Raw genomic sequence first — 20,929 nt, forward strand, 5'->3', positions numbered from 1 at the left:
CAGCAGCATTCCTGCAGAGGCTTGCAAGAATTTATACTGGGGTTTGCTGACACCTATTTTCATATGAGAGATGGCAAAAACATACCGACATATCTAGTCTATCTGCTTGGGAATAGGAGATTTCATTTCTGTATGCATCCAGTCTTGCAGTGGGTTTAATAAGTTGGGTTATTTATTCTAGCTCATCTGCGCTTCTCCCTTTTCTTGGAGCTGATCCAGAAAAGGTCTTGAAAGAGAAGGCTTTTTTGGGGAAAGGAGATTTTATTTGCATCACAGAGGAAAAATTGCAACTTCTCACAAAATTTGATGGCTAGATTTGCTATCCTATAGTTTTAGTTGGTCTAGAACTGTTTTGTTGCTCTCTCCAAATCCTAGTAGTCTGTGGGGATGTTGATCCTCTGTTATTTTTATTCTTTGGTATCTTAATCTAGGAACTAAGTAACTTCTTTAATGAATGGTTTTTTGCTCTCTATCTCTGGCAGTATTTCTGACTTTTGTCACTTAGTCTTATCTCCCTCTGCCATGAAGTAAATTCTGTTCGCTCTTTATAAAGTATCTTTCATTATAAACAATGACATTTTACTGAGGATCTTCATCCTCCTTTGCAGGAATCGGAAAGTATGCTGGGCAGAAAAGCAGTGATTTTTCTGGACTTCAGGGTAAAATACATATATGTGTGTAATGTAAAAAAAGTTTCTATTTCCAATGATCTCTTTTCAAGTTTTAAATTTTCTCATGCAATACTGAAATTAATGACAACATTTAGCATTTCAGTTACTCATTTTCTGCTGTGGCTAGTGGTGATGAATGAAAGAAGATAAATGGATACAATTGGGGGGAGGGGGGAAGCAAAGCTGTTTTATAAGGATTAGTAAGACACTGTAAAAAAAGATCACAAACTTTTAAAGGAATTTTCACTAACAGACTGGTATATATTCATCCTCCAGTGCATGCATGGCCTCAGGTGAAAAAGGTGGAGTCTGCTACATTGATTTAATTTGGTGCTTCACTGTGAAAATGTAATACGTATTTATTTAGCAGTTTTGTGGGTTTTTTTCCCCCAAGTTATTATGCTTCTATATACTTAAAGAGAAAAGCACATATGTATTTAGGTCTTTCACGTTTACTGACATGAACTTCTTCAGAAATACCAGTAGTTGTTCACCTTTCTTTGTGCACTGTGGAAAACAGGTATATATAAATTCATGCTTGTTAAATTTTATTTTCATCTACTGAGAAGAAAATTAACAGATTTACCCAAAGACCATGCCCAAAGTTCTGTAGCAAATACAGAAATCTAAGAGAAACTAAGAAGAAGGAATAAAAAAACCATACACTGTTGTTCTTTTTAAGTTTCATATCATTACTGCCCAAATTTATGGTTTTTGACAGATTTTTCTTGTTGTCTTTTGCCTCCCATGTGTCTTTATAATACAACAAACCTGGGGTTTTGATGTACCTACTCATTCCTGGTTTGTCTTATGCCTTTTGCTTTTATCCACATATTTTAATCGAGAACTCATAATGATATTCAAGCTTTAAAAAGGGTTCACAAAATCAGTGATTTAGTGCATGGTTTGTCACTTTTAATTTCATAACAGCTGTAAGATAAATAAATAATAAAATATTTACAGCGCAAGGCTAGGCAGTTTTTCTGATAACTGCTTTCCATATAAGAATACAGCTAAAAAAGAGAGGAAGTGCTGAGTTTCATAATTCACCAAAGTTTGACACTTTTAAAGTTTGTATTATAACAGCACTTCATAGGCTATAGATGGGGCTGTTTCAAGTTCTGTTGTAAATCTGACTTTACAAGGCTTTAATGTTCTGTAGGCTACTAAAAACCACTCTAGGATTGAATGTGTGAAAAAAAATCAGTGGTTTTAATATAATTTAATGCTCAGGGCATTTTGTCATCTTAGATGTTTTTTTTTTCACCAAAATTTCCTTGTTCTTGAATTTTGGAATAAATCTTCAAGCTTACATTTGTGTCTGGGGGGGGGGTGGGGGGTGGGGGAACTCGGAAACACAAAACTCATGTCTGCACAGTAAACTTTAAAGCATCAACATGAGCTTTTGGCACTGGAGAAAAGGGCATAAATATTTAGCACGAAACCTAGTGTAATATTAACTGATAATGTTTTCACATGGTTAGAGCACAAGCCTCCCTATGAGCTACAAAGGATAAGCTTTAAGTCCCAGAAAGTTAGCTTTTCTGGAAGACTGCCGCTCTGCACTGCACGTCTCTCCTTGTTTGAAAAGTCTGGGATTAAGCAGGAGAGGAAATGGTCTGACCTGAAATTTTGAGGTTTTGCGTAGTTTTTGCGTAGCATTGTTTGAAAGATTCACCTGCTTGGCAACATAAAGTGAAAATGCAAACAGTTAGGAAGTACGATTAAAAACTTATGTCTTGATTCCAGATAAGCAGCAGCGAGCAATACGACAAGTCAGCCACTGGTCAGCGTGCTGTGCTTTGCCGTTGTGATGTGGTCTTGAGGCAAGGCTCTGCCGGGCTGCTGTCACAACCTTCTCAGAAACTTCGCTCCCTTCACTTTGTGGTGGTGACGTGAGATCAATGAAGAGTTTGGCTCAGGAATACTGTATTAAAATTACCCTCAATCCTCATGCTGCTCTGCAATTTACACTAGTTATGTTCTCTTCTAGAGTAGTTGTTTCTGGCTCCGTTGTTTAATCCAGAAAGGGCGGGATATCACGTGCGAGGGTGACAGCCAGCCCACCCGTGACCTGCCAGCCGGGCTTTCAGTGGCCTCCTCTGAGGGGAGGAAATCGGTTTGAGAGTGATAAACATAAGGGCGGGAGGGACCCTGGAGCAAAGACCTACAAATTTCTCTCCACCATGCTCCTTCCCCTGTTTCTGTGGGCTTCAAGTCACGTTAGTTTCCATAGCGAGGTATACCAAGCTTTCAGAGGGTCAGGGGTTGATGGTAGCGTGCTATCCTTCTTTATCAGGTCGTGGTTTCCTGAGCGTCTCCGACATTGCTGCTTCTGGCCATTTCCACGCACAGGGCGCGTTGCATGGCATTTGGTTGCTGTTGGGTGAAGGATAGAGAACTGGGGAAGCCGTTGCCTCTGCCTGCCACATAAAGCACACCGTCCAGACCCAAGGGAGCCCCGGCAGCCGAAACCTGTAGCACACAACTTATGTTTTGGACAACGGCACACTTGTTTTGAGTTTGTATGTAACTCAGCCACTGGGAGGGACACTGTGCTGTGCTGATTCGGGCCAGCAGAGATAAGTGGGCTTGCCCTGCACAGGTGCACAAGAGACCTGCCAAGAGAAGAAGGGGAAATTACTGTAGGATAAAAGCAGCTCCTAAGGATAGCATGTCCTGTCACCTTGGTCCCTGGCAAGGTGACCAACTGCCAGCTCCTTCTGTCGGGCTCCCGTGTGGCCTTAAGCGTGATTTAAGATGGGCTGGCTGATTGTCTAATGTTGTTCTGTGTAGGCAATTGCAGAAACTTGTGTAAGGGTTCAAATGGGGGGGGGGAAAAGTGTGTGTGTGGGGGGTGGTCAGATTTTTAGGTATTGCCTACTTTCTGGATATTTAAGAAGCTATGGTCCACGACTGTCCTCACAGTTAGGCAAGAAAATTGCTTTTCTTGCCATTAGACACTGTAGTTTCAAGAGAGGGAGGGATTTGCCTGTGAAACTTGGTCCCCTTCAGATATCCTCTGTGGGAAAAAACCCGAGGTTTTTTTATTAGTATTATTTTACTATAGCCAGATCTACCCTTGAACGTTTTTGCATGCTGTGTTGTTTACTCATGTTGTTGAACTTGAGCTTAAAACTACCAGGCAGCTGGGGACTTGTTTCCCTAGCTCTTGTCCATGAGGAATTACTGGAGAGGAAGAGTTCTCCCAAGAAGTAAGGGCTTCTCCTAGAGGAAGGGAATTAAGGTATCTTAAGTTTGGTATCAATGCTCTATTGGCCTCAATTTATGTGCTTTGAATCCATGTTGTACCGAAGTCATGCTCTGTAAGGCAGGACAGTTGTTCAAGTGCTCAATATTGGGAGCGTGCATGACAGCAAAATCCTTTCATAATGATGATACCTGGTTGGAGTATATCTGGTTGCATGTTAGAAGCATTAGCCGTAGGAGGTTTTGTTTTAGGAAGTGTAAAATAATGTGCCTTCAGGCAGCTGTGCAGCTTTGGTGTGAGGAAGACTGCGGAGGACGGTTTCACAGGTGTAATACCAAAAAAACGCATGCTCATTTTAACCCTCTGCACTTTCTATAGTTTTATTTCAAAGTGCAGAAGCTGTACTTTATGCAATTTCTGTTCCTAGTGATGGTTTAGTTAAGGGGCAGAAACACGGACAAGTTTGAACACAGAGCAGTTGTTTGTTTTTAACGTGCATTGGTATCAGCAGTGCGTGGTGAATTGGCAGCACAGCAAGTCCTGTGATAAGAGGGGATGTCTGGGCAGTAGACCCTCCCCGTGCTCCAACTTGAAATCCGGATATCTCCTGCTCTGAATGGGATTGAACGTAGCTGGGGGGTATGTTATTACGTATAGTGAGAAAACATCTGAGTGATTTTGCTTCTTGAGAGGTGCTGTTCAGATTTGAAGGGAGAGGAGGGGAACCCGAAACTTCTCCCTGTCAACATCGTGACGCGAAGTGCCTGCTTGCGGGTACCGTCTCTGCTTGTGTTGTGGAGGTCACCAAATAAAGCCAGGTTTAGGCACATACATTTTTAATGACGTAAACCTTTGGGGGTGGCTTTGTGTACTTGGCCACTACCAGATCAGAAGACAGGAGTAGTCTTACTAAGCCCTTTGCCACATGTTTGTTGAGGTTGTAGAAGCACAGCAGCGAGGGTTGCTTTTGCATTGTGTAGAAAGTGAGTTCTTTCTTGGAGGTCTGCTTGTTCTTGCTTTGGAGTGTGTGTGTGGATTTAACTACAGAACATGTGTTCACACAGCTCTGCTGTTTAAACTAACGTGGGGTGACTCAGTGTGTATTCATTGCTGTCATCCCACAGCGACTGTGACAGAACGTTTTATTGTCTGAAGACAATGCTAATAATGGTAGCATTAAAACGGCGTTGTAATTTCGCAAGACAATATTCTGTTCGCGGAACCGCGAAGCGACTAAGAGGTTTCGCCGTTGTCAGACGGAGGAACAGGAGCTGACCTGCAGCGCAAGCAGTGCCCTCCGCTCCGGCTGGGCTGGGCTGCCCTGCCTCTCCCCGCTCCCGCTTTCCAGGAGCTGCGCCGGCACTTGTCACAGCAGCGAGCGCCTTTGCAAAGCGAGCGCTCCAGTGTTCGGCTGTGCTGAGAGCTGTCGTGACACAGCCCCTTCCCAGGGTGATCCCACCCTAAGCTGCTTTCGTCTAACAGGTGAGCCATCCGCCAGCATCTCGGGCAGCCGAAACGGCTGGGAAGGGGACACGCCGCTTCTGGCCGCCCCTTACCTACCGCTGCTCTGGTGCTTGGCCCCACCAGGTATGCAGTTTGCTGAAGGAGAACTCGGTACAGGTTTAGTGCTTTGCAGTTAGTACATTGTGGGTGCTATAGCGTTCCCGTAACTTGTAAAACGGCGATTCAGAAGTGAAGCATTTTACATTAATCGTGCTTTTTTTTACCGTGAGCTTTGGTGGAGAGATTGTAGGAGGAAAGCAACGTGGCTGCAGTGACTAGTGGAGGGCAGCTGTGCTGTCTTTGTAACTGAGGTACAGCTTATAAATACAAATAAGTTGTCAGTATGAAATTAATAAACATTACATATATGTTATTAATACTTAGCATCACCTTTTATTGTGTGAACATAATAATAACAACGCCCTTATCAAAAGAGTTGGTAATAATGCTTGGAACCTGTAAACAAAGATGCAGTGGTGGGAGCCATACACATTTATTCTTTCATAGGAAATACTAAAACAGTTCCGCTCTCATAAGGACTCCTTTTTGGTGGATTCCTGGTATACTGTTGTAATTATCACATTGGATGATGACAGCATAGACAACGTGATGAGAAAATGAACTGAGGGAGAGATTGTTGATGGTGCAGAAACACTGGTTGGAAACCTCACCAACCTTTACATTTGTGGTACCATGGCTTATGTACAATGTTGACAACATCTGCAGCATAAAGCTGTTTGGAGGTTCATATCACCATTGCAAAATTAGCTTCGTATGCATTAGTAATTAGCAGATAAGATAGCCGTGAGACTCTGAGATCTTGCACTGAACATCCTTAAGATGTGCAGCCACTGAGCAGGACTTGCTTCCTTAATGACTCCCTTCTCCCAGCAATGTTTCCCAGGAGCCGTGTGACAAAGTACCAGAGCGTTGTGCTTTGGTTTCAGTAGCTTCATTATTAAGTTATGCTCATCTCCAAGATGGATGTTTTTAAAATGTAGTTTGTGTTTGACTGGGATACTGAAGAAAAAGAGCTGATTTAAGGAAAATGACATGGGGGAAGAGAGTTGCATGTTTTACAATCTTGAGATTCCAAGCATCCTTGCTGTGAAAAATGGGAGTTTATTTAATTAGCCAGTTTCTGTGTGGGTTTGCTGAGTTCCTTTAGTTTGTTTGTTCTCTGTCAGTTTCTAATAGTTCTATTATTTATTTCCACTAAACAGAAAAGATGAGTTTGGTGATCTCTGTTGCTCAATGTCTGCTAGGAATAATACTGCCTCAGAGTTATATCACTACAAATATTTGTATGTTCCTGCCTGTACTGTGAACAGAAACACTGGGGAGAGCCAAACAGTTAGTTTAAATCAAGATTGTTTGCATATCTTGTATTTTCTTTTGGCAAAAATGTCATCTTCCATGAGCTGCAAAGAGCAGATCATGTCATTGTTATCAAAAGGGTTGCTCCAGTTGATGTGATACGTACCACAAAACTTTACATGGGACCTTCAATAATTTCCCTGCCTAGTACATGTTTTGTGGCATCAGAAAATCTCCTTTGATTAGACAGTTTCTAAATACCTGTGTTTGTTATACCCGCCACTTAGTTCTGTCCCCACATACCCTGCATGTCCCTGTGTGTCCCTCCATATCTGTATCACCAGTACAGTATATTTGGGGCTCCTGTAGCATATTCAGTATAATGGCATGCCAGCCAGGCTTGCACAGAATGGCACAGCGCATTAGCCTCCTGTTTAGCCTCTACTGACAGTTAAACACCAGCACCAGCAGCCTCTTGTTCTTTTCAGCCTTTTCCTGAACTGATTCCTAAATGCAGTATGCAAAGAAGTCCTGCACAGCACTGCCTGTTAACTAACTGCCTCGCTGCGTACGTTACAGGTGCTCACTGCCAAAAAGGAGAGATCGTGCATTTTTTTTCTAGGTAGTCTTTATCCTGCCTCATATTTTCTTGATTTCCTCAAGTCATCCTGTTTTGTGTGCTGTTGACAACTAAATCAGAGAGATGCAGAAAAGCAGAGGAAATGCCCAGTGCATACTGAAAAGCAAATATCTCAGTCTTTCAAGAATGGAAAAAAGGGGCGATAGAAAGACATGAATGTCTATGGTGATGAATTTTAACATGTACATTGTAATATTTATTACTGTATATCTCACGTCTGGATCACTTGCTGTTGAGGATAGGGTGAGGCAGAGACACGAGTTTTTTGGTACCACTGAAACAGGTAGCAAGGTAAGATCAGATAATCATGTAGGTTGGAGGTGTCCTCCAGAGGTCACCTGGTCCATCCTGCAGCGCAAACCAGATCCTTTTGGATCAAGTTGCTCAGGGCCATGCACAGGACAGTTTTGACCTCCATCTCCAAGGGTGGAGGTCCCACAGACCCTCTGGGCTCATGTTCCAGTGTTTGACCTCCTTCACAATAAAAAGACATTTTTACCTGTATAGAGCTGGAATTTCCCATGTTGCAGCTCTGGCCAATGCCTTCCCTCCTCCTCTGTGCACCTTTGAGGAGAGTCTCTTGCAGACAACAGGTGGGTCCCCCTGTAACTCTCTTTTTTTCAGGGCTGAGCAAACACACTCGTCCTGCGCCATGTGCCTCAGCCCCCTAGCTCGCTCTAGTGGGTCGATATGGGTCTGACGCCAGGCAGCCAGCATTGCTCCACGCAGCAGTTCTATGGGACGAGCTCTATTTTTTTGTGTGCTGCGTCCCAGCTGTATTCCAGAGTCTGGCTCCCTTTTTTGTCTCAACTGGTCTCAAGCTCTCACTTCCTTCTATCTTTTTGTGTAACATCTCCAGAAACTGTTGTCAGATAGTTGCATATACTATGATGTGGCCCAATTCTATATATGGTAATAGAAAAGAAAAAAACAATTGTTATTTCTTAGCTCAGGTGTTTCTTTCTCTGGTGGTGTCCATTCTTAAAGCTATCCCCATCCAGCAAGTCTTGATCCTGACATTTTTTCTTGAAGAACTTAAAACGTGTTGTCTAGTATAAAATTAAATATTCTGCTGTCAAACACAAACATCCAATCCCAAAAGGTGGATGCGATTCCAGATCCAAGATCCTAGAGTAAATCATATTATGTTAGTGACTAAAGTGGAAAATGGTGCTTAAGCAGTTTTCTGCTGCTTCCGTTTTTGGCGTTTTTTTGGATTAGGTTGCCCCTGGTATTTCAAGAGCCTTTATACAGATACTGTACACTCTCGCAGCAAATCCAAACACAGTTTAGCAGGGCAAAGCACAGTTGGAAACTGGCTCAGTGCCTGGAGTCTGCTTTTAACCTCTGCAAAGGTCCTTCTCTTTCTCAGCAGTGCTGAATGTGGTGGTGCAGGTATGCAACATCTTCTAGCCAGGGGAGAAAAAAAGAAAATTTCAACATAGAATTTTTGAATCTTAGTGAATCACATGTTACAAATACTGGCATGAAAGAAGGTATCAGTTTGTAAAGATCCTAAGAAACAGGGTAAGGCATATTGTAAACTTCCTGGTTAATGACCTGAGAGCTATAGCACCTGATGAATTCTCATGTAATTTTTTAAGATACCCATTCTCTCCTAGCTGAAAATTCACATGCAGTTATTCTGTGTGTATATTCTAAAAGCATTATGGTTTTCAGAGTACATAATATGAAACAGTAGGTTTCAACTTTTTTTTAATGTGCTGACTGTTAAATGTTGTCTAATGTATTTATGAATTCTATGTGGCTAATTTAGACTTTGGACAGTACATATTCTTCTAACAGGTATTTGTGAGAATTCCTCTGGGAAAACCCACAAGACTCATCAAGGAACTATTGACTATAGGTTAAGACAAATAGTATGTCAAGAGACTGACAACTTGATTTTATATTGTTATTTCTCAGTGACTGAAGAATCATGTAATGGTTTGGGTTGAAAGAAACCTTAAAGATCCTCTAGTTCCAACCCCCCTGCCGTGGACAGGGACACCTTCCACTAGACCAGGTTGCTGAAAGCTCCATCTAACCTGGCCTTGAACACTTCCAGGGATGGGGCATCCACAACCTCTCTGGGCAACCTGTTCCAGTGCCTCACCACCCTCACAGTAAAGAATTTCTTCCTTACATCTAATCTACATCTCCCATCTCTCAGTTTAAAGCCATTACCCCTTGTCCCATCACTACATGCCCTTGTAAAAAGTCCCTCTCCAGCTTTCTTGTAGGCCCCTTTAGGTACTGGAAGGCTGCTATAAGGTGTCCCCAGAGCCTTCTCTTCTCCAGGATGAACAACCCCGACTCTCTCAGCCTGTCCTCATAGGAGAGGTGCTCCAGCTCTCTGCGCGTTTTCATGGCCCTCCTCTGGACTCGCTCCAACAGGTCCACGTCCTCCTTCTGTTGGGGGCCCCAGAGCTGAACGCAGTACTGCAGGTGGGGTCTCACAAGAGCGGAGTAGAGGGCGAGAATCACCTCCCTTGACCTGCTGGTCACGCTTCTTTTGATGCAGCCCAGGATACGGTTGGCTTTCCGGGCTGCAAGCACACATTGCCAGGTCATGTGGAGCCTCTTGTCAACTAATACCCCCAAGTCCTTCTCCTCAGGGCTGCTCTCAATCCATTCTCTGCCCAGCCTGTATTTGTGCTTGGGATTGCCCCGACCCATGTGCAGGACCTTGCCCTTGACCTTGTTGAACTTCGTGAGGTTCACACAGGCCCACCTCTCTAGCCTGTCAAGGTCCCTCTGGATGGCATCGCTTCCCTCCAGCACGTTGTCCGCACCACAGAGCTTGGTGTCATCAGCAAACTTGCTGAGGGTGCACTCAATCCCACTGACCATGTCGCCAACATAGATGTTAAACAGCGCCGGTCCCAATACTGACCCCTGAGGAATGCCACTCGTTACTGGTCTCCGCTTGGACATCGAGCCGTTGACTGCAACTCTGAGTGCGACCATCCAGCCAATTCCTTATCCACCGAGTGGTCCATCTGTCAAATCCATATCTCTCCAATTGAGAGATAAGGATGTCATGTGGGACAGTGTCAAATGCTTTGCACAAGTCCAGGTAGATGATATCAGTTGCTCTTCCCTTATCCACCAGTGCTGTAACCCTGTCGTAAAAGGCCACCAAGAAAATGGATCTGTCTCCCTCTCCCTAAAATAGAGTAATGCTAACACAATTTTGGTGCATTCTTGAAGAGCTGTTGCTCATAGCATGATGCTCCTTTTGGAACTTGACATAATGTGCATCCCTTTACAAGGTGCATGAATAAAATATTAGAAAGGCAGAGTTTGTGACCTAGTTAGGAGTTATGTGCATGATCTCATTGGTTGAACTGAGGAAACAACTAAAGTAAAACAGGGGATATCTTTACATATGACAAACCTTGTCTTAATTTTTGGTTTGCTGTTTTCTAAGGAAAGGGGCACTTCTGAGTGTGTCCTCTTTTGATTTTGGACTGAACATAAAACAGCTAGACACTTAATATGCACAGTGAAATATAATTAGGTAACTGCCTAGGGGTTTTTTTTGTAGAGAGGAAGCAAGAATCCCGTTTTGGTACTAGAAGCACATATGTAGCCGAGTCCTATTTTCATCTCCTCCTCTTCACCAAGGGGTGTTAGTAACAGATGTGTATGATCTGCTGCCAAGGGTGATTGGCCAGGGTTATTAGGAGGAATGGACTATATTCCTTACAACTTTCATGGTCCCTTCTTCATGTAGCAAAGGTGCGTGAGGTCTAATTTTTCAAAAGGTAGCCTTTAACTTTGTACATTCCAGTTTGAATTGTTACATCTGGTCTTCAGAGACACCAAGTACCTACTTCATGATCACAGTTTGCCTTGTGGATGCTAGGTACCTCTTGAAAGTATGCACAAAGTCTCCGAATTTAGGCTTAATTAACCGTTTTCACAAAAAACACAGACCTAACTTTTTCAGTACCTGCATTTATCTTTTTGTAAAAATTATGCAAAAATGTATGTGTTTATAAAAGTGGGTTTATATCTATATCATACACGGTTACTGTTGGGAAAGGTAATATGCTTCAGATACGCTCCAATTACACTGCTCTAGCTACAGTTATCCATTTCAAAAATTGGTTTTCTTTTGTGGTAGATTAGGCACACTGAATACAATTAGATGTGCTGAAGCATCTGTTCAACATTAACTCTCAGAATAAGAGGTTACCTGCAATTTTGTGTTAATCATAATTACTGTGAAACTTTTTAAAAAAAAAAAAACAACACACCCCCTTTTCCCCCCTCCCCCCCCCCCCCAACAACAACAAAAAAAACCCCAACACAGCTATGCAAGTGGAGGAACAGAAGATTCCATTGTGGAAAACACCAGGTACACTTTTAAAGTGAGATAAGAAAATGGCACATCCAGATATGAGTATTTTACATAAACAATCAAACATTTTAAGACACCTTTTGCTAGCAGTACTAAAGCTAGCAAAGTTTCCTCATGATTCATGCAGGCAAAGGTCAGTGACAAACTGAATTTCTTTCTCAAAGATTTCCATTTAGCTTTTGTGGCTCTGTAACTGTCTTGGGTTTGTTTGGGTTTTTTTGTTTCCCCTCTATTACAGTATCTTTTTCTTTTTCCCCCCAAAAAAAGCAGTGAAATGAATATTTTTACAAAGAAAGAGGGTTGGGAGATGTTTAACACAATTCCCAATTTTTGTTTTCAATCACGGGAAACATGTTGTAAGTAAGCTGTTCTATATCGTTCAACTCATGGTTCCAACCACCTGCTGTGTTACATGCACTGTGTGCTCCTCTGTGGAGCATGGGCCGTGGCTTTGAGCTTCCTCTCCATTCATTCACAGGCTGGCTAGCTTGGGCACACAGCATCCTCTCTGTGTGTCTGCACGCGTTAGTGTGTGGTATCCTGATTGAGATTTGTTGTCATCCAGGTAGTTCAAACAAAGTTGCGTGTGTGGTTTTCGCTTTTCCTGTTGTGGTATTTCTATGGTTTTAATGTTCAGGGTCAAGACTTCACTGAACCTGGATGAATGCATAAAGCAGAACAGCTATGGAAAATATATTTAGGTATAAATATTTAGCTTTTCATAAGAAGGCCAGACTGCAAGATGCTTTTAGCTGGCATGATGTTGCCTACTTGAAACTTGTTTTATAATAATTTCATTCCATTTTTCTGTTGCTTCAGTTTCCATCAGCAAGGAGAAACAGTCTTTGTTTCAATTATTCTTCATTAAGAGTCAGATCTCTGAGTCTAGACTGAGATAAGCTCTGGCAATTCTCAGGTTGTGGATATCTAAGGAAAAGGCAGATTTTGGCTCAGGAAACAAACTCCCTGGTTTCCAGCAAGTAAAAATGGGAAGAATCACATACACTCCCTGAATCCTCACCACGGTGCCTGTATGCTTACCCCAAGCACGGGTCTCACCATGCTCTTCAGTTAAGAGATGCTGAAAAAGATATGTCCTTGGCAATGCCTTCGAGAATTCATTATATGTCCCTCTGCTGGTTGTATCCAGGGCCACATGTCTCTTTCATTCTTCAGATGTATCTCAAATAAGAAATCCAGATGTTATGCTGGCCTCTTTCTCTGTTTTAGAGTCCTCACTGGGATCTTGCTTGCGTGGCAGACACATTAGTCATTCATTCCTCTGAGATTCTGAAATTTCGAATATGCAATGTCAGTCATGATACTCGGTGATGTGGGTGCCACAGTGTTTTTTCTCGTAACATAGTGCTTTTTATTGTAAGGGTGCTGAACTGACAAGCAGCCAACTAAAGGGACCACTGGTGGGACAAAGTGGAGTTTTCTGGCCCCACTGACTGGAAGCGTACATGACCTCAGAAGGATCAGGTACATTCAGAGATAAGGCTGACCCACAGAAAGAAGTAGGGATGCTAACTAGAAAGAGAAGGAAATCTTTATTTTCGTATGTTACTCTTGCATTTAAATGACTCTTAGTCCTAAAGATCTCAATCCCATTAGGAAGTTATATATTACTTAATGAGTCTTCTAAACATGGTGTGTTACTAGAATGTCCTGGCACTAAAGACGGAAGGAGAGCTCTGGTCCTGCCAGCACCCAGCCTGGGTCTGGATGTCCTTAAGTCAGTCAGTCTTGAAAAGGAGCATCACTCCTTCCTGAACAGTTCGCATATCCTTCTGCTTGCCAAATGAGCAAAAAAAAATACACACCTTAAAATGGTAGAAATGTTTAGAATTTATCTAGCTACAGATTTATTTTGAAGATCCCCAGATCTCCTCATAGTGGTTGTTGTTAAAGTTTTTCACTTGACCTTGATTTTATGAGCAGATGAGAGAGACAGCTGAAATTAGGATAACGAGCAATTGTCCTATGCCAGCTGCCCAGCCATTGTGGAGTGTTTTTCTAGGCATTCCAGAAGGATTTTTTGAGAGAAATTTAATGAGGCTGTGGGATTTTATAGAGAAAAAAGCTATAGAGAAATGTCCGTTCAAAGGAGAATGTGATAGTTCACACCCACATAATTGTTTGATTTGAAAAATATTGAAGAAATTACTATTTTTTTACAGTCTGAGTCTAGTCCAGAGTTTCTTATCTTGGTTTGCGTGCTTCCTGTCTAAGTGTTAGGCATTTTCTACCCTTACAAAGGAGGTTAGATCTTCCAGCTGAAGCTCAGGACATAAACTGGCTTGTGTTCCTGGCTCAGTTTCATGGATTTTTGTGATTTTGAGAAGTCTTACATCAACTATCCTTGTGCTGTTTTAGATCTGAGATATTTTAAAGTCTTTTTATTTATTTCTCTTTCTTTTTTCTCTCTCTTTTATTTTTTATTTTTTAAAAATAATTGGAAAGATAAGGACAGTTGCTTTAATGATCCATGATGAGGCCAGAATTCAACTACATCCCATGTACCTGTCTAGTAAGAGCCAGTGACAGATCAGTTCTTTGCACAGATGTCAGCTACCATGTCTTTGGCACTATATCAGCATATCTATTATTGATTTTTAAGAGAAGTACTGTAGGACCACTTATTGTTCCTGAAAGAAAGTATTGTGGAGACCAGTCTTTCCTGTTGAGGTGATACGAATCTTCTAGCACTGGCCTTGTTAAGTTACTTAAAGGGACCAAAAAAAAAAAAAATCTAAAAAAGAGTGGCAATGAGAAATAAATGGAGTGGTAACTGTGCAGAGCTGACAGTGCAGACTGTGGCAGCCTTCGTGTTGCCTTCTTAGAGGCCAGGCATTTGGTAGGGGTTTAGTTGCAAGCAGGTGGGCTCTTCCAACCCAAGGCTGTCCGCGTATTGTACTACAAATTCCCTAGAAGATGTGGAACAAGCAGAGCCTGTTTCTTTAACGTCCTCCTTCTGCCTTGTGGAGAAGACAAGCTCACATTACTTGGTGGTGGCCTTTCTGGGTTGCTCTGCGTTGCGGCTGGGCCATACAGGTAGATAGTTGGGGGAACCAAAAGTTTGTGACAGGGGTCTGGCATGGTGCATGCAGAAGGGGCAAGGTTTTCTAAAGACATTAGAATTAAACCCCTGTGAGTAATTAGAACTTCAGAAATACTCATATGACACCTCTTACACTAAACCAGTATAATTAATTGGGAAAGGGGAATTTGGTCCCTTTAGCTGTCCTGGTAAGGCCTCGCTTATGTTTACTACCGAAACTTATGCTATATTCTGCATTTTCTCTACTGTTTCTTGCAATTGTGTTTATGTTTACAAATATTCACTGTAGTGTACCTGGTCCCTTTCAACTGTGTTAAGGGTGTTGTGATGATTAAGAAGTTTTTCTGAAATGTGTCACTGAAGGGCACTAAGTTGGACTGATGAAGTGCTAGTGGAGATCTGTTGCCAGAACAGTTCATCCACTTAAAACAGTGCAATTAATGTATGGTTCTACCTTGAGCTGTTTATCCTGCACCTACACAATCCAGTGCCGCCTGCCTGAGGATTTGCTCTCCTGCTGGTGGAGGCACCTGAGTCCTCACAGATGGTTGTCCACAGTGGTGCTTCATGGTTCATCCCATCTCGGTCTGAGATGCGTAGACTGGAGACTATTGTGCTGTCGTGTTGAAGAACTTACACAGTACTTGGTCTGACTCCATATTACTCTATCAATCTTATCCATTAACAGTTTTGTCACCGTACGCTCTTTTTGCGGATGCTAAATGGAGTTGTTGGTGTTTTGTCCACAGCATGAATGTTGAAACCAGTCATGTGCTTAAAAGCTCCGCAGAACGTTAATCTGCTTGGGTGGTGTTTGTATATCTTACTTGGTCATTGCTGCCCTGGGTCCACATCCAAGTTCAGTGAAGCCCATGTCGTGTGTCCCTTCCTAGTGACTTCACAGTTTAATGCATACGCTGTCAAGAAATCCTTGAGACCTGGAGCAGTATGTTTGTTGTGGAACCAGAAGATTATGGCAACCCACTGTATAAGAGCTACTCCAGTATTAATATTTGCACTTTTTATTACTATGGCCTCTCCTACCACTTAGAAGATGCAATAGGCTGTACATTTCTTAAATAGTATACGCTGCTGTTCACTAAACAAGAACATATTCCACTATATGGTTCACACTGACAGTCATATCATAAATGTGTTGATCCCTGTTGCTGTTTGAAATAATGATGTAAAATAAGTGTTATATATTTTGAGGAAATGATAGAAACTTTTCTAGACTTGCAAAAATGTTGAAGGGCTTTATTTTTGTGTGTAGCTACTACCTCAAGTCCATTTGAATTACTAGTATTGGAGTAAACCATATATATGTGCATGTTTATGTCTATATACTTGTATCAATAAAAAAATGAAAGCATATACATGTTGATATGGGAAGAAGGAAACTTTTTGTTGCGTGCCCTTACATGATGTCTCTGTTTTGGAGCTGTCTCAAAAAAACCATTGTACTGGAGAGTCTTCCTCAATTTGGCATTTCTACCCTTCAGCTGGGTGTCACCAGCCTCATAACAGGGTTAGGAAAACTGCTTTTTCTCTTACTGCATCAGTGCCCTCCTGCACATAAAAATGTGCAGATGAAAGCTGTGTCCTGCAGCAGAGCCATTTTCCTCCCAAATGAATACACTGATTTATTTTTCCCTTAACTATTGTGTATGCAAATACTTAATTACAGGAATATAATCTCAAAATTTTTATATTACATGCTTTTCTGTCAGCTTCTTGTATTGTGAAGATATTTACAAATATTTTTAGCAGGTGACACAAAATACAAAGGTTTGGGGTTTTTTCTGCATGGATTTTAATAACTGATTTAAATCCCCAAGAAGTACCTAAAAATTTTTGAGAGAAAAAGGAGAAGATACTGCGTATGAAATGAAACATGTATTGATTGGCTAGACAGGAGTAGTGTTTCGTAAATACACTACTACCAGACTTTAAAAAAGCATTCTCTAAAATAAGTGCTTTAGAAAATGGGAAGAGGCTAATAAAAAAATAGCAAAATTCATACTTTTTTATTAATTTTGTGCCACCATTTGAACATTATAGTTCTTCCATGAATAATCACTTCAAATAGGTGTTGAAAAGTAAATAACTTGTTCCTAATAGACGTATAAAAGTTTAGTAGTAGTTTTTTGTTGCAGTTCTTGTTAGTTTGGAAAATAACGTGTCAGTTCTCTCTAGTTCCTGGGGGGGCGGTGGGGGTGGTTTAAAGTTAAGCACACAAACTTTTTCCTCTTTGACTGTAACTCTGAATATAGGAGATCACTTAAAAAGAGATCATCACTCTTGATTCCATATTTTCATGTCAAAATCAACTAGCAGCTGCCCTGAAGTAACACTAACATTTACTTGTTGATATTTTTCCTCAGTTACTTAAGAAGTAGCTGACACTGATTCCACGCCCTACTAAAGCCATGTCATGGAAATAGTGTGGTGGGTTTGGGGTTTTTTTACAGTATTTTCTCTCCATCTGGAAATAGCCAAAACCAAACCAGAAGAGATTGTTTATCTATAACAAGAACTTAAAATGCACAATTTTGTGTTGTCCTTCATCAGTGAATTTAAAATTTCATTTTGAAATTTGGCCCTGTTGCGTTTATACATTGATCCACAGCATGGCAGCATCTTGTCTCACACCTTGGATGCTGCAGCATATGTGAGCTTGTGTTCTGAGGCTTCCCAAATGACTTTTTAATTAGTTGTTATTACTACACAGCTCATAGCTTTTCCAGTGTGCAGCCATGTTGATTTCATCACCTATCTCGTCTTTCATGTGAAATAGTCCTGGTTGCTCTTCTGGCTGCCTGGCGTTTCTTTCCCTCCCTTCTTGTGGCATGGACCAGCCTTGGCGTCCTGTTTCCATGACCTCCAACACCACAGTAGCGCTGACGTGTATGTGCCTGCCATATTACTGCTCTATTGTGTTGGGGTTTTTAAGGCCTTTTTTCACATTTTGTTTTCTTATTTTTTTCAGAATCCCCTGGAGCATTACATTCCCCCATTCAAAGCGTGGACAAGAGTTTGGCATTGCACTTTTACAGGTACCTTTTTGAATTAAAATGGACATTTTTTTCCCCAGGTTTGATAAAAGGCGGCCAGTTCCAGAAGGACTTTACCATGCCCTCTCCTGCTGTCCTGGGAGGTGTGTTCTGGTAGTGAATTTCTTTTCCTTGACCATTACTAATTGATTGGGTTGGCACATTCATTAGTTGCAAATATATACTTCGGTACTGTTTAAGGAAGATTGAGGCTTGCTTTTGCTGGTCTCAGTCGTTCAGCGGTGTATGTGTCGATGTGGCAGAATCCTTTGCGGAAATAGTCCAGTAGTTCCAGGCTTTTTCCCATCCTTTATTCCCGACCTGTACTTCGGTCACAGTCTTTCCATTCAATAGATTGCGTTAGCTTTTTATAGCAGAGACCTTTGGTGCAAGTGAGCGCTTCTAGCCTTAGTCCTCCAGAGCTTTCTGTTATTTATCTGGTTATTATTACTGCACTCAAACACAGAAGAAAGCTTAAACATCTCTGAGTCCATCCACAACACTCTGAGACTGATTTCAAGGTCTGAGCAGGAGACGAGCATTAAAGTTTAAAATCTTTCATTCATCCTTAAAGCCCCTAAACAAAAGGGGGAAAAGTGTCAGGAATAATGGAAAGAATGTCCTAGCTCGATTAGCTTCATCCTTAGTGAGTACAAGGAAACCAGCTGAAACCCAAGAGGGCAGAAGGGGACAGGAGCAATACATGTGGCACTTTGTACCAATAGTTATACAATTCTAGAAGGACCAGTGGGGCACTTCTGGCATTTCACTGGAGCAAAGAAAAAAAATCAGTAATCAATGTCTGATGTGTCATGTATCAAATCAGCAACATGCTTCACTAATACTCAGTTTTAATTCAGGTCAGTAGAAGACGTTTCATGTTCGTCTTTCCGGCCACCGTATTTGGCTCCAGAACATAAATTTGCATCGTTTGGGGTCTTAAATTAACAATTATCGCTGCTGTTTTATTTCAAGACAAAAATGTTAAGTCTGTGAGTACACATGGCTAATTTGAGGGTAAAAATCTGTTCCCAGAACGTAGAAATCATCTCAGAAGCCATTTCTGTCAGCTGAGGAAACTGGGAACTTGAAATTCCAGATACATTGTAGTATGAAATGAAAGGCAGCAAAACTTTCTTAGTTGTGCCAAGGACTGACACCAGGAACATTCAAAGCCTTTTAAGTGATCTGTGTTAGTTTTTGTGGTCACAAGTTAACCTCCACTAATTTCACAGTCACATTTCATTTTTTTACTTTCCTGATGTCATGCTGTATGGGATTTATTTCTGCCATCTTAGAAAAGGGATTCAATGTTTGGTGTTCGTACAGATGCTCCAGGAGGTCTGTAGTTTTCTTGGAGATATATTCTCATTTTTGTAAACAGAAAGCATTGGATCCGTGATTTGTGATGAAAGCAGCATTCGGTCCTGGCTGCGGTGGCATGGCCAGCCCTCCCTTGTTACTAGCTTTTAGAGAATGTCTTGAAACCAGTCCAGATCAGTGATGAGCTGGTGCTAGTGAGTGAGGGACATCCCCTTCGCTGGAGGGACTCAGTTCCACGGCGGTGACGGGGACGGCGCGCTGGCAGGGAGCAGTTACCTTTACGCAGCAGGTGTGGGCGGATGAGCAGATGGAGACCACGTGTCCTCACTTCAGGCTCAGCACCTTGGCTGCTGCATCCCATTATTTGTCTGGCTTAGGTGGCTTGGCCCTCTGATGTTCAAATTCAGTTTCTCTAGATCCACCTACTTTAAAAGTTTGCTGATACTCATCTCTGAAGAAGTAACAATTTATTGGGATAAAGCAGTAGCTACAAGCTTGGGATACTTGTATCCAATTTCTACATTTGGAAGAAATTTCCTTTGTTATTTTGGGCAATCATCCTCAATCCTGTATTTAATTTGCTGTTTGGAGATTTTCTTTTTCTTACAGGAGCGGGGCAACCTATTAATGTGGCTGTGTATCACAGGTGTGAGAGGAGAACAGATATGTAGCAATGGTGAGGTAGTGTGATACTATAAAGGAGGATAGGAATAGAGAAATAATTTAAGCAATCTTTCTAAGCAATAACCTTAAGGCACTTGTGAGGACAGGGTCAAGAGCATTCCTAGTTCAGGACTCCCTGGGGGCAAGGCTATTGCATGTCTCGGCACGCAACAGCACAGGAAAGGGAGCTGAAAGCGATGCTGAAAGGAAGAACTGGATTTACCGAGGAGTCTACAGCAAACCTCAGCACTCATTCGATTGACTGTCTGGTGTTTCTGGTTGACTGGATTTCCTCCACTGTTCATTTTCCTCTTGAACACGTGTGGGGCTCCAAGCCTGGCCTCCTTCTGTGATCTCCTCCTGACAGCCCCACTGGCACCGACTCCTCACAGCTGCCAGCCCCCTCCCTAGGCTCGGTGGACAGCCTGTCCCGGCCGCGGAGGCTGCAGGAGAGAGGAGGGGACGTTATCTGTTGACTGCAGCCCAAAAGTGGCCTGGGTTGGAGGGAGCTTTGCTTCGGGAGGAGCTTCACTGGGAAATACCCTTTTCCACTGCACCCTTACCCTGGCTTTGTTCCCTCTGTGGGACGTAGGAGCTGCGAGGGAGGTGATGAGGAAGAGCACTTGAAGTATCTCTTCCTTCTTCCTCTAATCCCTCTCTGTCCTTGTAATCTTTTTCTACTTCCCGACCTGCTTTTTGTTGCTCCCTTCTCTATTCCCAACACCTTTTCCTCTCTGCTCTTTTCCTAGTAGTTGCATTTCTCCTCTACCTCTCTGTGTCTTGCCATTTCTTGCTCTTCTTGTGTCTGTCCCTACACTCCCAATTCCAGGTTTTGGTTTTGGTTTGGTTTGGTTTTTTTTTCCTTGGAGCTGGGATGCCTCAACCCTCCCTGCACTGCCTTCCTTTCCACTTGATTAAACGCACTGATTGTGACTTGATACAGCTTCTGTTTCTTTAAGACAATTAGGTTTTTATGGCTTGTTAAAAGTTGTAGCCAGGAAGAATTTCCATTGTCATCCTAATTTCATCAGGGCCCTCAGATGTGTGAAAACCACTCAGTATGCAGAGTCTGGACAGTCACTCCTTAAAAGCAGCTTTCTAAGAACATTGTTTTA

General features: G+C 42.1%; 1 protein-coding gene across 4 annotated transcripts in view; it reads left to right on the plus strand.

Annotated features, from left to right (window-relative positions):
• The window catches only part of FAM110B (family with sequence similarity 110 member B), a 117,199-nt gene that overhangs the window by 81,704 nt on the left and 14,566 nt on the right, over positions 1-20,929 (plus strand). For all 4 annotated transcript variants that reach the window (XM_049820694.1, XM_049820714.1, XM_049820687.1 and 1 more), the window contains one exon: positions 17,765-17,831. The gene's annotated coding sequence lies outside the window, so the exon portion shown is untranslated. The remainder of the gene's footprint in view (positions 1-17,764; positions 17,832-20,929) is intronic.

Source organism: Accipiter gentilis, chromosome 2, assembly GCF_929443795.1.
Source record: "Accipiter gentilis chromosome 2, bAccGen1.1, whole genome shotgun sequence".
Taxonomy (NCBI): Eukaryota; Metazoa; Chordata; class Aves; order Accipitriformes; family Accipitridae; genus Astur; species Astur gentilis.